The 5,000-nt window shown below is 37.1% G+C and overlaps 21 pseudogenes; all 21 read right to left on the reverse strand.

The window, feature by feature from the left end:
- Window positions 1-7: 7 nt before the first annotated feature.
- On the reverse strand, window positions 8-126 carry LOC148464870 (5S ribosomal RNA; annotated as a pseudogene).
- A 116-nt stretch (window positions 127-242) lies between these two features.
- Window positions 243-361, reverse strand: LOC148464871 (5S ribosomal RNA; annotated as a pseudogene).
- Window positions 362-477: 116 nt separating this feature from the next.
- Window positions 478-596, reverse strand: LOC148464872 (5S ribosomal RNA; annotated as a pseudogene).
- A 116-nt stretch (window positions 597-712) lies between these two features.
- On the reverse strand, window positions 713-831 carry LOC148464873 (5S ribosomal RNA; annotated as a pseudogene).
- Window positions 832-946: 115 nt separating this feature from the next.
- LOC148464874 (5S ribosomal RNA) lies at window positions 947-1,065 on the reverse strand (annotated as a pseudogene).
- Window positions 1,066-1,181: 116 nt separating this feature from the next.
- On the reverse strand, window positions 1,182-1,300 carry LOC148464875 (5S ribosomal RNA; annotated as a pseudogene).
- Window positions 1,301-1,416: 116 nt separating this feature from the next.
- LOC148464876 (5S ribosomal RNA) lies at window positions 1,417-1,535 on the reverse strand (annotated as a pseudogene).
- Window positions 1,536-1,651: 116 nt separating this feature from the next.
- Window positions 1,652-1,770, reverse strand: LOC148464877 (5S ribosomal RNA; annotated as a pseudogene).
- Window positions 1,771-1,886: 116 nt separating this feature from the next.
- Window positions 1,887-2,005, reverse strand: LOC148464878 (5S ribosomal RNA; annotated as a pseudogene).
- A 116-nt stretch (window positions 2,006-2,121) lies between these two features.
- On the reverse strand, window positions 2,122-2,241 carry LOC148464879 (5S ribosomal RNA; annotated as a pseudogene).
- Window positions 2,242-2,357: 116 nt separating this feature from the next.
- Window positions 2,358-2,476, reverse strand: LOC148464880 (5S ribosomal RNA; annotated as a pseudogene).
- Window positions 2,477-2,592: 116 nt separating this feature from the next.
- LOC148464881 (5S ribosomal RNA) lies at window positions 2,593-2,711 on the reverse strand (annotated as a pseudogene).
- A 350-nt stretch (window positions 2,712-3,061) lies between these two features.
- LOC148464882 (5S ribosomal RNA) lies at window positions 3,062-3,180 on the reverse strand (annotated as a pseudogene).
- A 116-nt stretch (window positions 3,181-3,296) lies between these two features.
- LOC148464883 (5S ribosomal RNA) lies at window positions 3,297-3,415 on the reverse strand (annotated as a pseudogene).
- A 116-nt stretch (window positions 3,416-3,531) lies between these two features.
- Window positions 3,532-3,650, reverse strand: LOC148464884 (5S ribosomal RNA; annotated as a pseudogene).
- A 116-nt stretch (window positions 3,651-3,766) lies between these two features.
- Window positions 3,767-3,885, reverse strand: LOC148464885 (5S ribosomal RNA; annotated as a pseudogene).
- A 116-nt stretch (window positions 3,886-4,001) lies between these two features.
- LOC148464886 (5S ribosomal RNA) lies at window positions 4,002-4,120 on the reverse strand (annotated as a pseudogene).
- Window positions 4,121-4,235: 115 nt separating this feature from the next.
- On the reverse strand, window positions 4,236-4,354 carry LOC148464887 (5S ribosomal RNA; annotated as a pseudogene).
- Window positions 4,355-4,470: 116 nt separating this feature from the next.
- On the reverse strand, window positions 4,471-4,589 carry LOC148464888 (5S ribosomal RNA; annotated as a pseudogene).
- Window positions 4,590-4,705: 116 nt separating this feature from the next.
- On the reverse strand, window positions 4,706-4,824 carry LOC148464889 (5S ribosomal RNA; annotated as a pseudogene).
- A 116-nt stretch (window positions 4,825-4,940) lies between these two features.
- Window positions 4,941-5,000, reverse strand: part of LOC148464890 (5S ribosomal RNA) — a 119-nt pseudogene continuing 59 nt past the window's right edge.

Raw genomic sequence — 5,000 nt, forward strand, 5'->3', positions numbered from 1 at the left:
ATAAAATTACCTACAGCACCTGGGTTTCCTAGGTAGTCTCCCATCCAATTACTAACCAGTCCCAACCCTGCATAGCTTCCAAGATCAGATGAGATTGGGCATGTCCAGTGTGGTTTGGCTGTAGGTGCTCAAAAACATTAACATTAGACCTCTATTACTTCTTAACTCAAGTAAATTCATTGATAAGTTGAAAAAATTAAATGTAAAATGTAATAGAAAAGACTGTTATGGCAGTATAAAATTACCTACAGCACCTGGGATTCCTAGGTGGTCTCCCATCTTAGTACTAACCAGGTCCAACACTGCATAGCTTCCAAGATCAGACGATATTGGGCATGTCCAGTGTGGTTTGGCTGTAGGTGCTCAAAAAAATTAACTTTAGACCTCTTTCACTTCTTAACTCAAGTAATTTCATTGATAAGTTGGAAAAATTAAATGTAAAATGTAATAGAAAAGAATGTTATGGCTGCATAAAATTACATTCAGAACCTGGTATTCCTAGGTGGTCTCCCATCCAAGTACTAACCAGGCCCAACACTGCATAGCTTCCAAGATCAGATGAGATTGGGCATGTCCAGTGTGGTTTGGTTGTAGGTGCTCAAAAATATTAACTTTAGACCTCTATTACTTCTTAACTCAAGTAAATTCATTGATAAGTTGAAAAAATTAAATGTAAAATGTAATAGAAAAGAATGTTATGGCAATATAAAATTACCTAGAGCACCTGGTATTCCCAGGTGTTCTCCCATCCAAGTACTAACCAGGCCCAACACTGCATAGCTTCCAAGATCAGACGAGATTGGGCATGTCCAGTGTGGTTTGACTGTAGGTGCTCAAAAACATTAACTTTAGACATCTTTTACTTCTTAACTCAAGTAAATTCATTGATAAGTTGAAAGAATTAAATTAAAATTTAATAGAAAATAATGTTATGGCAGTATAAAATTAGCTACAACACCTGGTATTCCCAGGTGGTCTCCCATTCAAGTACTAACCAGGCCCAAAACTGCATAGCTTCCAAGATCAGACGAGATTGGGCATGTCCAGTGTGGTTTGGCTGTAGGCGCTCAAAAACATTAACTTTAGACCTCTTTTACTTCTTAACTCAAGTAAATTCATTGATAAGTTGAAGAAATGTAATGTAAAATGTAATAGAAAAGAATGTTATGGCTATATAAAATTACCTACAGCACCTGGTATTCCCAGGTGGTCTCCAGTCCAAGTACTAACCAGGCCCAACACTGCATAGCTTCCAAGATCAGACGAGATTGGGCATGTCCAGTGTGGTTTGGCTGTAGGTGCTTAAAATCATTAACTTTAGACCTCTATAACTTCTTAACTCAAGTAAATTCATTGATAAATTGAAAAAATTAAATGTAAAAAGTAATAGAAAAGACTGTTATGGCAGTATAAAATTACCTACAGCACCTTGGATTCCTAGGTGGTCTCCCATCCAAGTACTAACCAGGCCCAACACTGTATAGCTTCCAAGATCAGATGAGATTGGGCATGTCCAGTGTGGTTTGACTGTAGGTGCTCAAAAACATTAACTTTAGACATCTTTTACTTCTTAACTCAAGTAAATTCATTGATAAGTTGAAAAAATTAAATGTAAAATTTAATAGAAAAAAATGTTATTGCAGTATAAAATTACCTACAGCACCTGGTATTCCCAGGTTGTCTACCATTCAAGTACAAACCAGGCCCAACACTGCATAGCTTCCAAGATCAGACGAGATTGGGCATGTCCAGTGTGGTTTGGCTGTAGGCACTCAAAAACATTAACTTTAGACCTCTTTTACTTCTTAACTCAAGTAAATTCATTGATAAGTTGAAAAAATGTAATGTAAAATGTAATAGAAAAGAATGTTATGGCTATATAAAATTACCTACAGCACCTGGTATTCTTAGGTGGTCTCCCGTCCAAGTACTAACCAGGCCCAACACTGCATAGCTTCCAAGATCAGACAAGATTGGGCATGTCCAGTGTGGTTTGGCTGTAGGTGCTCAAAAGCATTAATTTTAGACTTCTATTACTTCTTAACTCAAGTAAATTCATTGATAAGTTGAAAAAATTAAATGTAAAATGTAATAGAAAAGACTGTTATGGCAGTATAAAATTACCTACAGCACCTGGGATTCCTAGGTGGTTTCCCACCCAAGTACTAACCAGACCTAAACACTGCATAGCTTCCAAGATCAGACGAGATTGGGCATGTCCAGTGTGGTTTGGCTGTAGGTGCTCAAAAACATTAACTTTAGACCTCTTTTACTTCTTAACTCAAGTAAATTCAATGATAAGTTGAAAAAATTAAATGTAAAATGTAATAGAAAAGAATATTATGGCTGCATAAAATTACCTACAGCACCTGGTATTCCTAGGTGGTCTCCCATCCAAGTACTAACCAGGCCCAACACTGCATAGCTTCCAAGATCAGATGAGATTGGGCATGTCCAGTGTGGTTTGGCTGTAGGTGTTCAAAAACATTAACTTTAGACCTCTATTACTTCTTAACTCAAGTAAATTCATTGATAAGTTGAAAAAATTAAATGTAAAATGTAATAGAAAAGAATGTTATGGCAGTATAAAATTACCTACTGCACCTGGTTTTCCCAGGTGGTCTCCCATCCAAGTACTGACCAGGCCCAATACTGCATAGCTACCAAGATCAGACGAGATTGGTTACGTCCGGTGTGGATTGGCTGTAGGTGCTCAAAAGCATTAACTTTAGACCTCTATTACTTCTTAACTCAAGGAAATTCATTGATAAGTTGAAAAAATTAAATGTAAAATGTAATAGAAAAGAATGTTATGGTAGTATAAAATTACCTACAGCATCTGGTATTCAAAGGTGGTCTCCCATCCAAGTACTTACCAGGCCCAACACTGCATAGCTTCCAAAATCAGACAAGATTGGGCATGTCCAGTGTGTTTTGGCTGGAAGTGCTCAAAAACATTAACTTTAGACCTCATTTACTTCTTAACTCAAGTAAATTCAATGATAAGTTGAAAAATGAAATGTACAATGTAATAGAAAAGAATGTTATGGCAGTATAAAATTACCTACAGCTCCTGGTATTCCCAGGAGGTCTCCCATCCAAGTACTAACCAGGCCCAACACTGCATAGCTTCCAAGATCAGACGAGATTGGGCATGTCCAGTGTGGTTTGGCTGTAAGTGCTCAAAAACATTAACTTTAGACCTCTATTATGTCTTAACTCAAGAAAATTCATTGACAAGTTGAAGAAATTAAATGTAAAATGTAATAGAAAAGAATGTTATGGCAGTATAAAATTACCTACAGCACCTGGTATTCCCAGGAGGTCTCCCATCCAAGTACTAACCAGGCCCAACACTGCATAGCTTCCAAGATCAGACGAGATTGGGCATGTCCAGTGTGGTTTGGATGTAAGTGCTCAAAAACATTAACTTTAAACCTCTATTACTTCTTAACTCAAGTAAATTCAATGATAAGTTGAAAAAATTAAATGTAAAATGTAATAGAAAAGAATGATATGGGAGTATAAAATTACCTACAGCACCTGGTATTCCTAGGTGGTCTCCCATCCAAGTACTAACCAGGCCCAACACTGCATAGCTTCCAAGATCAGACGAGATTGGGCATGTCCAGTGTGGTTTGGCTGTAGGTTCTCAAAAACATTAACTTAAGACCTCTTTTACTTCTTAACTCAAGTAAAATCATTGATAAGTTGAAAAAATTAAATGTAAAATGTAATAGAAAAGAATGTTTTGGCTGTATAAAATTACCTACAGCACCTGGTATTCCCAGGTGGTCTCCCATCCAAGTACAAACCAGGCCCAACACTGCATAGCTTCCAAGATCAGACGAGATTGGGCATGTCCAGTGTGGTTTGACTGTAGGTGCTCAAAAGCATTACATTTAGACCTCTATTACTTCTTAACTCAAGTAAATTCATTGAAAAGTTGAAAAAATGTAATGTAAAATGTAATAGAAAATAATATTATGGCTATATAAAATTACCTACAGCACCTGGTATTCCCAGGTGGTTTCCCATCCAAGTACTAACCAGGCCCAACACTGCATAGCTTCCAAGATCAAACGAGATTGGGCATGTCCAGTGTGGTTTGGCTGTAGGTGCTCAAAAGCATTAAATTTAGACCTCTATTACTTCTTAACTCAAGTAAATTCATTGATATTTTGAAAAATTAAATGTAAAATGTAATAGAAAAGACTGTAATGGCAGTATAAAATTACCTACAGCACCTGGGATTCCTAGGTGGTTTCCCATCCAAGTACTAACCAGGCCCAACACTGCATAGCTTCCAAGATCAGACGAGATTGGGCATGTCCAGTGTGGTTTGGCTGTAGGTGCTCAAAAACATTAACTTTAGACCTCTTTTGCTTCTTTACTCAAGTAAATTCATTGATAAGTTGAAAAAATTAAATGTAAAATGTAATAGAAAAGAATGTTATGGCTGCATAAAATTACCTACTGCACCTGGTATTCCAAGGTGGTCTCCCATCCAAGTTCTAACCAGGCCCACCACTGCATAGCTACCAAGTTCAGAGGAGATTGGTTATGTCCAGTGTGGATTGGCTGTAGGTGCTCAAAAGCATTAACTTTAGACCTCTATTACTTCTTAACTCACGGAAATTCATTGATAAGTTGAAAAAATTAAATGTTAAATGTAATAGAAAAGAATTATATGCCAGTATAAAATTACCTACAGCACCTGGTATTCGTAGGTGGTCTCCCATCCAAGTACTAACCAGGCCCAACACTGCATAGCTTCCAAGATCAGATGAGATTGGGCATGTCCAGTGTGGTTTGGCTGTAGGTGTTCAAAAACATTAACTTTAGACCTCTATTACTTCTTAACTCAAGTAAATTCATTGATAAGTTGAAAAAATTAAATGTAAAATGTAATAGAAAAGAATGTTATGGCAGTATAAAATTACCTACTGCACCTGGTTTTCCCAGGTGGTCTCCCATCCAAGTACTGACCAGGCCCAATA

The sequence above is a fragment of the Taudactylus pleione genome, unplaced genomic scaffold (assembly GCF_031769625.1).
Source record: "Taudactylus pleione unplaced genomic scaffold, aTauple2 ptg000967l, whole genome shotgun sequence".
NCBI classification, from domain to species: domain Eukaryota; kingdom Metazoa; phylum Chordata; class Amphibia; order Anura; family Myobatrachidae; genus Taudactylus; species Taudactylus pleione.